The sequence below is a fragment of the Aythya ferina genome (assembly GCF_964211825.1).
Source record: "Aythya ferina genome assembly, chromosome: 5".
NCBI classification, from domain to species: Eukaryota; Metazoa; Chordata; class Aves; order Anseriformes; family Anatidae; genus Aythya; species Aythya ferina.
Window position 1 is genome coordinate 13,042,633 of NC_140301.1, and position 14,883 is coordinate 13,057,515.

Sequence of the window (14,883 nt, forward strand, 5' to 3'; positions counted from 1 at the left end):
TGAGGCTGACATAGGCTACTGGGGTGCAGTGTAAATACATTGTGCCCAACCTGAGACTTCAAATGTCTCAGTAGCTCCAGTCAGCAGGGGAGGCAGGGGTTGCCCTGCATTGCAGAGGCTCAAAGCATAACCTCCTCCTCTCTGAACTGCAGTGGCTGCCCAAACACTTGGAGATGCAGTTCAGGAGCTCCCACGGTCCTGAGATCTTGGATTGTTCATCAGTCATCTTTAGTTATGATGGGGCTGGCTGGGCGCAGCAGGGGTGCTGGCTGCTGAACTTGCTGCAGCGGGTGTTAATCTCTGGGAATTTTCCTCCCTCAGACCTTATATTTAAATGTAATTATAGAACAATGCAGAACACAATTTATTGGGCATTTTTTGATTGTTTAGTTGGTGCCTTCTGTCTGGAAAGATGAAGACCACCCAGGACAGCAGAGTATTTTAAACAGCACTTGTTTATATCTTCCTGCATCGTGCTAAACATACTGCAGTGATGATGGGCACCAAAGCCATCTTGCAGCTAAATTCTTTCATTGAAATGCTGGAATTTAGAATTCCACAGGGAATTTTAAACAACCAGAAAACTGCTGAGGGAATGGGCCATAGGCAAATGTCACACCGTCCCTGCCCAGAGTCCGTCCCCCTGGCAGCGGGACCCTCACCACCCCTGCTCCTGAATCAGCTGCCAGCAGAGGTGAGCAGGGGTGGGGCAAAACCAAACAAAACCAGTGCATTCCATACACATCTCAACATGTTGCTACAATCTGGGACATCCTTCTCTGTACCTGCTTGAGGTATTGCCTCAGCAGACGTGTTTAAAGGGCAGTTTCCTGGGAGAGCAGGCTCCTGGGACTGAAGGGAGAGAGCAGTGGCTGGGTCCTAGCCACAGGACTTACATTTAGAGCATGAGAGCTGAATTTCTCTGATAGATGGACAGCTTCTGTTTGTTGTGGTCTTTTCACAAAGGGAGTGGCAAGTAGTGCAGCACTGCATTGGGCTGCCCAGCTGACATGGTCATGAGAGCTTCATCCTTGGAAATGCTCACAGCTTGGCTGGACAAAAGCCTTGAAACCTGACCTAAGCCCTGGGTGATCTCCAGAGGTCCCATCCAACCTATACTGGTCTCTGACCCTCTGAGATAACATTGGGGTGGCCTGGCTTCTGAACAAACTGGGAATATACCCAAAGCACGCTGGGCAAAATGCTTGAACATGGGCACATAAAGTTCAGTTCCTACCTTTTAGGCAAATGAAAGTCACCAAACTTCCCAAAGCCACAGATATAAATGGGCTGTCTTTTCTTTTAACAGCATCACTGCCTTTCACTGCTCACTTAGCCTTTTCTTTGATTAATTCTTCTGTTTTTGTTTTTTATTTTTTCCCTGTAACTTAATAGTGAAGAAATCTAATTCACCCACTAGACCTGCCTTTTCACAAAAAAAAAAAAAAAAAAAAAATTTCATTTTTCAATCTGTTTGTTTCACATGGGATCAAACAAAGAGCTGTTTAAAGATGGAAAAAAAAAATGTAAAGAAAGAAAAAACATAACACCAGCCCGTCCTCCAAACACATAGTGCACAGCCAGGAGTTATAAATCCTGAAGAAATATCCAAAAGCCCAGTGGTTACAACATTTATCTCAGGTATGGTCAAACCAGAGTTAAGACGTTTGCCCTTTCTGGTTCATCACATGGCCAATGTTTTTAATTATATTTGTTTTGGTATAGAAGAGACCGAGTGCAACCTGAGATCCAATGTCTGCTCCAGGATCAGGGTCTGAAGGACAGCTGGAGGAAAACGCCAGCTTTGTTCTTTAACCTTCACCCAAAAGCACACTCCCTTAAATCCTGTACCCAGTGTATTTTGAATGAAATGACGGATCTGAGCCCATGAGCCAGAGAGCTGCAGAAAACTCGGTTATGCTGGTAATGCATTTGTCTCCCTGAGACAAGCTCATGCTTACAGGCAGAATTTCATTAGCTACATAAAGCGGGGAATCTTTTCCGAACAGCACAGGGGTGCAAGTCTGGAGTGGAGATGAAACACGCTCATGCATTGTTTGATATTTTAAAGAAAGGGTCCTCAATTTTTCCTTGGAGACAGAATTTTGCCTGCCCTTTTCCTTCTCGCTGCCTGGGGCTGTGAGGATGTGTGCTCTCTGATTCCTGCCCTCTCTGCTGGGCAGGGAGCTCTGTGGGCAGGTTGCACACATGTAGCAGGTCCTGTGCAATTCATCTGTGGATTAAAGCATGGGTGAGGTGGATGCCTTGCCAGGAGCCGTCCTAGAGTACCTTCCTGCTGGCACGGGGAAGGACTCTGTTCGGGGTCAGGAGAACATCTTCCCTTCTTTGCAGGCTGAGGGCCTCACCTAGGTACGAAATGTAACGAAACTCTGCAAAAGCATTGCCTGAGAGCTTGTACATACACTGTTCCTGTTCCTGTCACAGCGCCGAATTCCTCAAAAATAACAGTCGTGAACAGCACTGCTACTAACCATTAAGTGTGTAGTGAAGCCAGAAGAGAAAATTGGCAGGGAAAGAAATGTTCTTTTCAGACTTCTGAAAGAGCGCTACAGGCAATGGGGAGCAAACAGCAATATTACCAGCTAATAATAATGCTGCTTGAGGACTCCTTTAAAGTAATAAATATGTTTTTAATAAACAAATATCCTCATTTTGGGAGCTCTGGGTTCACGTACAGATGTAATTTCATCCGTGGAGTGTGGCTGTGAGGATGCATCTCAAGCACCTGGGGACTCTCTGAAGGGGGAAGCCTGGGTACAGAGCGGAACAGCCTCCCACTAGAAGGGATTTAGTCTGGATTCGCCCTCAAAGACATAAAAAAGAAGAAAAGCTGCCCATCTCCCAGCCCTCTCCCTATTCTCTGACTCCCCCATGGTGACTACGTGGGCTTCAGTGAGTGGGACAGAGCATCAGCATCCCGGCTGTGCCTCTCCTGAATCATCCCACAGGGTACAAGCTGTGTCCCACCGAGAGCTCTGACCTCTGGGACAGCAGCAGGGCATCTGTCAGGGATGCTGTGGTGACATGTCCTGACAGTCGAGGGTCCCTGCCTCTGATTGCCACCTCTGTTTCTCAGGGATCGCTAATAAAATTAGCAGTGTGCTGCTGCACTCCTGGGTGAGGGTGACAGTGGGGAGGAGAGGCAGAAATCGGGTATGATTATCTTGTCTTCCCGTGCTTTTTGCCTTTTAGTAAATAAACCTAATAAGATGCTGGGCAGCAATTCAATCTGTCACGCTTCACACATCAGCATAATTCAGCCAGAAATAGAAAGTGTTCAACCCCCATTAGAGGCAGTGCCCCGAAGAACAGGCTGATTCCTTTTTTTTTGGCTTGTAATTTATTTCACATCAATTATGCACTGCCAACAAAGGCAGCTTTGTGCCAAGTTGTGATCTGCCTTTCTCTCAGAGACATCCTAACTGTTTTACTTCTCCTCAGACGGTTTGTTTGCAGGTTCCCATCCACAGCAAAGTCTCAAATAGGTGAGACTTGTCCCCAGCACTTCATGTTAGCTCCCTCCTGGGACATAAGTTCTCCCCACAGTCCTTTCCTCTCATTACAGGGCATCCCCTTTTTTTTTTTCTGGTCTCGCCCTGCATGTCTCCCAGCAGGTATAGTACATTTGGTGACCAACCTGCTGCCTGTGAGCACTCCTTGGTAGACATCAGGAGTTCAGCACATGCAGGTGAGGCTCATCTAAAGGGGGTGACAAGGAGAGGAAGGGGCTGCTGGCACCTGGAGGATGCTGAGAGTGGTCCTGACCCTCGGGTAGCAGGGTTTCATGTGCACTGCACACCCCTGTGCTCTGACTTGCTCTACTCCGGAGAGAAAGATCATCCTTGCATTGGCAGGCTTCTCCTACACCCCTGTCTCTGTCGCTGCATTGTCATGGTAATGTGTCTACTTCAAATGAAAAGCGATCCATTATTTATTACTGAATGAATTCTCCGGGCCAAATTCCATATCACTTCACTCTGCGCATTACCACCTGAAAGAGAGAGGAAACATTTTACACCTAAATTGCACCTTGCTGAAGAGGCACGCTTCTGCCAGAGGAAAGCGGAGGAGCTTGCAGCACCTCCTTGTCTCTGCCTTTCCCTGAGAACTGTGCACCGCCAGTAATGCCATTCGTAGTGTTGTTGAAGAGGACATTATTTTATCTCTCTCTCTTTCTTTCTTTTTTTTTTTTTTTCTATCATTGGAATTTTTTCTATCATTTTTCTGATGGGAAGCCAACCCTGGTGCTAACCCTGCCCCAGGGGAGGTGGGTACCATGACGGTACTCCCCTCACATGGATTTCATGCCAGTGCCCCTGCAGGAGGTTGCATCTCTCCTTTCTACCTTCCTTTCTATACTGTTTGTGTGAATTCTCTCTGGGACACCTGCAGACAAGTCCACACAGACCTTTGCAATCTCTTTCAGATGCCATGGGGCTGGGAGCTGCTGCGATGGGACAGGGAGCCAGCCAGGCAGCCGGCTGCCACCCAGGGCTTCTCTACACATGGAGAGGAGATGCACATGCACATTAGCTTGTCTTGCACAGATTTCCTCTACACATAGAAATATCTTGCCAGTCTGTGTCTTATGTGAAACTCAGTGACTCTGGGCCAAACACTCATTTGCTTCCAAGTAAGTGTTTGCAGAAAAAAATCTCCAAATCTTCTGGATTTTCAGGGAACAAGCTGGATTGGAATAATTTCTTCTGGTCTTTTAGAGTTGTTAAATTTCGGCTGAGACACAATAAGGTTTGTTTGTTTTCTTTAAAGTCCTCTCCTAAAAACTCTGCAGGAGTTCAGTGTGCAGCCAAGGTAGCATTACTCTAGTGCTCTTAGCACTAGGTTTCATAGTGTTTTGATGCCTGTTTCTCACAGAGACGGTCTTTTCCACTTCTAAATGTACTCACAGGGCCATTCTTTTCTCCCTCTTTCCTTGTTATTCCTCTTGCTGGAAAAATTGAGGCCGTTTGGGTGTTTTGTGTTGAAAGAACATATTCAAGTGGCACAAGGCTCTCTCGATGAGACAGAGCAAAACAACTTCACCTGGAGGGACACCAGGCTCCACCAGGCTGGGCATTGCTGGCTTATTCCTGCCTCCAGGACGGCTCACAGCACACATGGGCTCCCTGCGTCCCCGTTGTCCCTCTCTGCAGGCCCCATTGATGCACAGCCCATGGGAGGAGCACCATGAAACCCTTGGCAGAGTGGGCAGGGAGAGCTTCTGGGGAGAAACACTCAGGCTGACAGCCTGCAAGCACCCAGCATTGCTCAGGAGCTGCAGGTGAGGCACCCACCACACACTAGGCTGCAGCCTAGACAGATGCAGGGTCCCTCACAGATGTATCTTACCCCATTTCAGGACAGGTCAAGGGTCCTGCTGGGTCATTATCCCCTCCCTGTCATGGTGCCCGGTAGCAAAATCATGACCTTGCCAGCAAAGAATGTTTCCAGGCGAGGGAAGGCATGGATTTCTTCCTGATGCAGATGGGAAGCAGCCTTGCTGGGAAGCAAAATGATGGCCTTATCTCATAATTATTTCCTAATGAGTATCATTTCACATGCAAATCCCATCCATACAAAAATAATAATATAATTTAATCCTTTTAAAAATCTGAATAAGTGACAGGGTCTATAATTTCCTGCTGCGGCAGCCCCGCGTGGTGTCACCAGGCAGTGTGGTGGTTTCAGCATCCGCTGCTCTCGTTTGCCTGCACGGTGGATTTATGAAACAAGATTTCCTCCAAATAGCCCATTCAAGAGCCAACTTCAGCTACCGAGCAATAACCCAGGTGCCTGGGGAACCGACAAGGGTCCCTCAGATGTGTCAGAGAGGTGAGAATGGGTGGTCAGCTGCTAGCCCATGCACCGGACACAGACATCCTATAATGCCGTTCTTGTCCAGGCAGGACCTTCCCAGAGGACAAATATTCATTTCCTTCACTAATTTTTGATGGTTCCCATCCCATTCTGGCATGTTCTTACAGAATTATTTGGGACACTTCGGTCACACCTATTTTTCTCATTCATTTTTTGTATCATCACCCTCTCTCTTGTGTTACTGAGAGATGGGGAAAAAAGAAAGAAAAAAAATAAACAAACAAACAAAAGAAACCCAAAGATATGAGTCTGTAGGGTGATTGTTGGTCTTCATTCAGCAGCTTCCAGCTGAAAGTCCCCCACTGAAGTCACCCCATTAGCTGCTTCCCAGGTCCCTGCTGGGGATGTCCTGGTGGTCCCGGTGAGGACAGTGTGGAGAAGGGACAAGAGGGGAAAGGTGCTCTTCAAGTTGTTGTTGGCATTCTGTCCTCTGTCAAGGGATTTTTGATGGGTATTGATAAAAAAAGTTGTAATTAACCTTTAAACAGGTTTGGCATTTAGACAGGAAAAAAAAAATAATAAAAAAATCTCACTACCTTCCTCAAATATGGTATTTTAAAGCGATGAGCACTCACAGTCTCTAGGTACGCGTGTTCTTTTGCTTGATGATTCCCCTGTTGGGTCTGAGTCTGTATGAAGCAGTACAGCTCACAGCTATGCCCTGGGCTCATGCTGAGCAAAGTAGGAGAGGACTCATACCTGGGGGATCTGGGAGCCTGCCCAGTCAGCATCATTTCAGTTTCAGCCATAGGTTTCCTGTCCATCAGCACTGGTTTGTTGTCTTATGATTAAAGTACAAGTCACACCAGTTTGGATACCACAAAAAATAATTCTCGTCTCTGTCTCCCAGAAGATTTTCTAAGTAAAGCAAACCATCCTGCAGAGACTTTGCTGGTGACAAACAGAATACTCAATACTGAGTTAAAAGCAAAACGTGCAGATTGACAAGAAAGAGTATCCTGGACTGGGATATCTGTGACTGCAGAAAAAGCTAAAAAGTTGGCCAGATGGCAGGAGATGGCAAAACAGACTTGTATATTGGGAAGCCTTAGGTTTCCTGCCAGTCCTGTCCCTTGTAGCTTTGCTTCTTTACACAACATTAAAGTGGTATTGAGCTCTGCTCACTCCAGTGTATTTCCTGGCTTGCTATTAATCAGCAGTAGTGGAGAGACCCACAAAAGCTTTTTTATCTAGAGAGGGTTCCTTCAAAATCAGCCCAGGATGAACAGCAGCAATAAATTAACTGCATCAGAGTCCCATGTCTGAGCCCAAGGAAGAACCATTTGGTGGCCAGCAGCTGGATCCTGACTGGAGCTGCTTGCACTGCAGGGACACGTGCTGCTTTGTCACACTAGCACAGGCATTTCACAGAGCTCTCATGAGAGAGGGCAGGACCTCCTCCCTGTCTTTGAAGTTTTTTCCTCAAAGCAGAAGGTGCTTTAAGCAGTTTTGAGAAAGTCCTCTTCACCACTGGTAGTTTGCTCACACATATATCTTACACTTCATATGTAGCTGGTGATACGCTCATGCAAATAAATCTACTCTATCTAAAGGTCATTGCTAGGATGCCTTTCCTGTTCGTGGCCTTGTCTCCCTACTAAAAGGACAAACATGTCTCAGAGGATGCACATTAGGGGGAAACATGACTGCGTGGCAGGAATGATGGAAGCTGTTTCTATGTAGGGGTTAAAAAAAAAATGAAAGGAGTCTAAATTTGCCATTTTCTTCCTCGTTGCAATTCTTCAGGGAGAAAGATAATTTCACATACACAAAGGAGAGGAAGAAAGCCTGGGAAAAGCAGCTGTTATCTTTGCATATAAGAATAAAAGATGCATTCAAACCCCAGAGATACTCTAAAGGGGAAGCAAGCCCAGAGAGTACCCTGGGGTCCTAGAAAGCAGATCATAAATGCAGAAACACTTGATCATCCTCTGTACTGGAAACTGCTTACTTTACAATCCAGAGACGCTTGGAGATGACCTTAAGGTGGGGTTTATACATCTGGGGAGCATGAAGCTGCAGGATGGTATCACATCAGTAAAGACAGTGCTTTCATCCCTGCCTGTTTCCATTGTTTTTCTCTAATATGTCACTATTCTTTGTAAATCTCTAACACTTTCTATCTGTTCCATCCCTTGCTTATGTGTATCTGAGTTAGCTGTCCTTAGATATTTTTATGTCTCCTGAAACACGCTTTTTCCCATTACAGCATCAAGCAATTATGATTAATGAACACTCTATTGTATGTATTGTTGTGACCCTCATTACAGCGGCATCACAGAGGCTGTGCTTTTGACCTCTTTTCATAGTTGCCCTCACATCTCTTCAAGGTACAAAAGCACTGTTTCACAGATGGCAGACAGGCTGCAGGGAAGCAGTCACTGACCCAGTGTCTCCTAGGAAGCTTGTGGTGGAGCAGGAAATCAGATCCATGTCCCCTAGATCCTTGTTCAGGTGCTATATCTTCCGAGGAAACACAACAAAATTGTGTTTCCTGACTTGTTCCTACATCAGTTGCAGGTATAAGAGTAGGGACAGCGTGAGCTCTTCTATTTTGGTTGGAGGAGGCCATCAGGCTAGAAACCCTAGCATCCTAATACCAAAAGAGTCTGATGGTGCACAGAAGTGGTTCTGGGCACAAAGCCTGGGCTGGTTCATTTTTTTTTTCTCATTGAATTTGAAAAAAAAAAAAAAAAAAGTTCAGGTTAAAAAACAAACAAACAAACAAAAATTTCTAAGCCTTAAAACTTATTAAATCAGGCTTGGAAATATATTTACTCTTAAAATTGCAGGGAGAGACCTGATGATCTAAGCTGCCTTTCCCTGGCCAGCTTGTATCAGGAGGTGCTTACTCCGTCTGGGGAGAGGGCTCCATGAAAACCACATTTTCTGCTATATTTAAGCCAGTCTCACTGCTAGCAGAACAGCCTGCAGGCTGCTGGGTGTTACTGGCCTCGCACTGGGCATGCAGCGTTAGCCCTGTTTGAGCCTATCGCTCCCAGCAGAAAGGCAAGATGATGCTTTGCCAGTCTCCCAAACCACTCACAGGAATAAACCAGCATTAAGAGAAAAATCACATTGGCTTTACTGCAAAGCAGGGCCTAATGAAATAGTTGGTATTTTTAGAGACAAGCTCCTCTGACTCAGGTCTCACTGCGAGGCACTTCTGCTCATCACTCAGTTACTCACTCCGACTCAAAAGGCCTCAGAATAAAGTCTTTCCTTCCAAAAACTGAATCCTATTCCTGTGCTGAGTTTTTTTTTTCCACTTCCTTGCCTTACCTAAAGCTCTGGTTGTGCAGCACAAAATATCCCCTGAGCATTTTGCAGCAGGCTTTCTGCTGAGTGTATTCCTTCCCTTGGGACTTGCTGCAGCCCCGGGTCTGCCAAGGGGACCACTTAGCCCTCCTGCTCTGCTGGTGGTACTCTGCCTGACATAGTTTTGCCATTTTCAGGTAAAAATAACACCTGTCCCAGGTGGGTAGACCTCAGCAAATTTTACCTCCTTGCAGGCTGTAAATAGCCCCTGAAACCTGCTGCTTCCTTGCAAACAGATGGGTAGCATAAAATTTAGCTTCTCTAAATAAACTGAAACTTCTGTTGCTTGTTTCTTAGATTTTTTCAGCCTCCTCAGGAAGTAAACATGTATGTGAAGGCAAAGGATACCCCTATGCCTGATAGAGACACAGTGACACACGTTTGGGGCTGTCTGGAATAAAAGTTCCTAAAAAAAAACATGCTGAAGCTAGAGATAATGCTAAAATATAGAGTCAGGGTGTGGAGATGGCTTGTATTGAAATTATATTTTAATTGAAATTATAATTAAATTTATACTTGAAATTATATTTTAATTGATGTACAGTTAAATTGAAATTATGTAACTGTCTCCGAATAACAATTTGTCCACTCCAAATTCCCAGCAGTCAGCAAAATCCTACCAAGAAGATGGGTAAATCTCTGTACAATTAGCTTGTGTTGCTCTTCATCCTGCACAGTCCTTGTGGGGGTTAGTTTAGGGACAGTGCTGGTTTCAAAGCAACAAAAAAAGGCACAAAGTGTGTGTAGCAGGAAGCAAAAAACATCAAATTTGGAAAAGATATTCTCAGTCGATGCTTAGGTATATGCACCTGTACCTAAGTCTTTGTCATTTAGCACAAATTGTTTTAGCTAACGATATGATGTGATTTGATTGTTTGCGATTTATGTAATTACAGCACTCATTGTATTTCCATTGTTCAAAGTGTCTCCTTGCGGGAGAGATTATTCTAGTGAATGACACAATTTGTTCTTCCATGACAAATCTCGATCCCAAAAATGCTAAATATAGTGTGGCTGATGGATCTTAAACAACCTGTCACTGTCACTTGCTGTAGTGGAAGGAATTGTATGTGGGCCACAGGGACTCACCATTTCAGTACACTCACCACTGTAGTATGTGATACATTACAGCAGGAGCAGACTGCAGTGCTGTAGAGGGGAAGTCATCTATTTAATGAATGGCTATACTTGTAAGCTATTTGTGAAACAGGTGGGAAAGGACAAAACTGCAGGCACTTAGCTCTAGGCAGCATACTTTAGCTGAAAATTCATTGTACGTACCACCTCTGTTGGGCTGAAAGACACTTGTCTCAAAGGAGTGGTAAATCATATCTCCAAACCATCTTAGAAGGAAGCATCTGCCCAGAAGATCAGGCTAGTGGTTTATGCTGTTACATGCCCATCTCTGCCCTACAAGATAAAGACATCGTTTCATCAAAACCTCTCTAGCTTGCCTCTAACGCACCAATTTGATTTTCCCACTCCCTTAAATTGTCATCTATATTTCCCAGATCTAATAACATCCTTGGAGAAAATGAGTTTTGCTCACTTATAAAACATCATGTAAATTAGAACCAGAATTCAAAATGATATGCTTTTCCTTCCTTTCTGCCCACCAGGTGTCGGGTAGCACTCCGCGCAGCTCAGAGGTTCGTTTAGACAAGCATCTTTGATACCACAGATCTATGAAGATTTAGAGAAGCTTGTTGGAACACGATAGACTTTGATCCTTGACAGTGCAGAGAGTAGATCTTATCATCTTTATTTCAAGCTTTCTGAGTCTGAAAGAGGCTGTGGGAGAATGGTCTTGACAGCTTTCCAGAAGTCTGTGCTTCACACAGCTGGGAGCACAAGAAGAGCAGACTCCAGAGCAACAGTCAGTACACTTTGGCATTTCTGCCAGCACAGTCACATTCATCTTTCTCCATGGAAGCCTTTAGGGATTCATTCATTCATATTCATTGCTTCACCTGGGAAATTTATCCCACAGGAACCTTGCAGCCACAATTCATGCCCTGCCAACCTGGTGCCTCGCACACCCTGCTTTGACATAGGTTTGTTCATTCATTCATCCATTCACTCCCAGATTGCACTCTGGGCTGGACCTGTCCAATTTACCAGGCTGGGAACAAGTGTGTTTGTCACCATTTCCCTTTCTGAGGGAACTTTTCATCTGTGCGAAACTCTCAAATTTGAGTTCACGACTTCATACACTTGATGAGAAACAAGCTATTATTGTTCCATACAGGAACTATCAGGCCTCCTTCAGGAGCCCAGAGGACATCTGGATCAAATGGCTTGTCTCTTTGTTCCTCCAGCTCCTTTTGGCCAAGACTCACTCCAAGACCTCTTCAGAGGAGACAGGCACCCAGGAAGTCTCTGTCACCTCAATGGACTATCATCCTTCCTCTTCTCCACCCTGCCCAGGCTGCTTTAAAGGCCTGTGCAGTTATTTTCTGCCTGGCAGCTTGTAGCACGTGTGGCCCATTGTGGAAGGAAGTGGAGAGGATTTTTTTGAACTTAAGCTGAGTTGACAGCATCAGTGCCCGGGCCAGAAAGATGCAGGTGGGGAGAAGACCAGGGCAAGCAGTTCTCCCCAGGGACTTCCCTGCTGCTGCTGTGGCCCCTGAGCACTTCTGCTGCTCTGGACACAAGCAACTCTTCTCCATGCTGACTGCCAAACCATGGGCATCAAAGGGCTTTAATGTTTCTGGTCTGAAGCCATGTCCAGGATTGCTGCTGCTGCTATTGCTACAACATTGTTTGTGTCTGATTAGACAAGAAATCTGTTAAAACAGCACTGTCTACCTACACGGTGTTTTCTACCAGAAATAGATCGAAATCTCTAATCATGAGGGAATCCGTAGGCAAAATTTTAAGGTCAAAATAGTGACAGGTAGATATATCTGGGTCCTGTGGGCAAATGTCCTGTGACAAGCCATGTCATGATGTTCTTGGCAGAAGACTTAGATTGAGGAAATTTCAGGGTAAATCCTCAGTGCTCTTCTGGTTGCACTGAGGGGAGATGTAAGAGGTAAATTACTGGCCACTTCCTGCTACACATGAGGTATGAGCCCACCAAAACCAAAATCAATTTAATTTTTTTTCTTCATGTCAGAGGAGAGCTGACACATGGCATTAGCGTTTGGATGTAGCCCTGTCCAGCATGCAGGAAAAGGCAGGCAAATATGACAAGTCACATCCGAGGACTTATCAGCTGATGTAACCAGCTTGGACTGAAAAAAACATGGACATATTAGAGTGCAGCCTTCTTATATTTGTGCAGTTTTCGACTTCTAAAAAAAACTCACCCTGCTGGCCGTGTTGTTTCCTTTCAGTCTGCCTTGTGGTTTGGGGTTTTCTTTGCATTTTAAATATTTTCCACTTCGGCTGACAATGGAAAAACCCACTGAGGACACCGCCTTTTTTCACCAGCCATTTCCCAAGCAAGCCAGCCCAGCCACAGGGCTCCAGCTCGCATCAGGGAGGCTTTGTGGTGGTGGCAGTGGGCATGGGAAGGGGACAGTGGTGACAGTGGGCTGGGGCTGTGCCATGCTGCAGGGTAGCGGTACAGAGGTGCCTGCAGGCTTGCAGGTCACACGTGGTTGGGAACTGGGAAGGAAGTTCCTAAACGCTAACCTGCACCCTTGGGGGTGCAAGGAGGATCAGAGCAGTGACAGAGAGAGCAGCCAAGGCTGGGCTGTGTCCCTGAAGGGGAGAACTCATCCCAGAGCAGGGCAAGGAGTGGGGGACCCCCTGCCCATGCTCTCAGGCGGCATGGCCCCAAGGCAGCCCCAAGGGAAGGGGTGCCTGCTGTTCTGCAGCTTATCAGGCCAAAACTTAAAAGGGAGGCGAGGTTATCTTTGCAGGAAATACCTCCCTCCGCCCTTATTTTAATGATTGCATTCCCAGAGCGAGAGATAGCAGGTGGTTTCACACCACACATATGGTCAACGCATAATGTGGCCATCCACAGAACTAATATCCTGCCATCAGCAGTGTGCTTTTTTGGGGCAGATTTGGAGGGAGAAACAATCCTGGATGAAACTGCTGGAAGTGGACAACCAGCAGCTTATCTCCCACTCCCTGCCGCAGTGGCCCTACACAGTGCTCAGCCCCTGTCGGTGTGGGTATGGGGTGCATGGGGCAGGGCTGCTGTGCTGCAGGGCGAGCTCCCAGCTAGCAGGGACACAGCAGACAGCAGACAGCCCCGGCAGCAAGCGTGCTGCTCCTTGTCCCTCCATAGCACTGAGTTTGGGCACCACTCTTCCAAAGCACGGTGCTCTGGTTTTAACTCCTTGCTGCATCACACAGTGCAAACCCGGAGGTCATTTGGTTTGCACGGTAATTTTTGCCTGACTTGAGCAGTCTTGCTAGGAGATGAGTTCCTTGCTAACAGGGATGTCTGGATCGCTGGAACAGATGAGCTTTCTCAGTGCCTTGCAGAGCATTTCCCAGGGAAGGAGCAGAGAAGCAGAGCTAAGTTAATTAACTACCAACTAATAGTGAGCAAACACACCTCACAATGAGCAAGCAGCATCTCCAGGCCCTTGCTCCCCTCAGTTTCCTTTGCCTGCAAATTGCAGAGGAAAGAGATAAGTTGAATTGGCCATCACTCAATTTTCTGAGCTGGGAATATCACTTATACTCGTATTTGATGTTATCATGTTTCTATGTGGGAGAAGCAATATTTGTGTTGGGACTTTCTGGATTTGAAGAAAATGTTTGGAAATTGCAGGGGTTTGTTTCCAAGAAAAATTTTAGAGTATTTATGGGAGAGACAGCAAATTAAAAGCTTCTGTTATTTGGCCAGCTTATGGAGAAGGAGGAGGAGATTTTGGTTACAGGTTAAGTGGAGAGCTGCTGTAACTCAGCAAGGGAAAGGAAACTGGGTACACGTCCACAAAGCCAAGCAGGTGGAAACACATTTTATGCAAATTTTGTGTGAATGGAAGGCAGGGGCCAATGTGGAAAAGTGAGGGGAAAATCCAGAAGCAGTATTAACTGATACTCTGTCTAGCTTTAGAGCATGTTATGAGCCCTAATGAATACTCACAGCAGTCTTCTCGAATGACAGCCACAAATGCCATCCTCCAGAGGAGATGTCTTGTTCTGCCTGAAATAACCCTGCACTACAAAAGCACACATATATAGAACAAACAAAACAGGGAAATGCAATCCCAGCCAGCAGGAAATCCTCAGATGCATCAGGGGAAGCTGGCTGTGCTAGCGTAACATTTCATATGTTCTATGACTGAATTCAAAGGCAAAATATATTCCAGAGGCTGCACAGGACAGGGAAAGGTGAGTTACATCCTTCTGATAAGAACTCCCAGGTGAGGGCGTAGGCATGCAGGATGGCACAGAACCACAAGTTTGATTTCCTCCTCATCAGTTTAACAGCCAGGAAAACCCTCTGATTCTCCTTCTCCTTTTCCCCAGTACTGTTCTGGGGAGGGCACACCTTTCTGTGTACATCTATCAAGTGCATTTGCAAAGTCCTTAGGGAATTCGTTTCTCCTGGGACGTGCCCTTGGTGGCATGTCACCCAGGGCAGGCACAGCACTGCCAGCCTCCTGCACTTTGCTACCACTGCACTGATGAAAGATGCAGCAGCTTGAGAACCTGGAGACTCCAACACCCATAGTCTGGACCATGTCGAGCCAC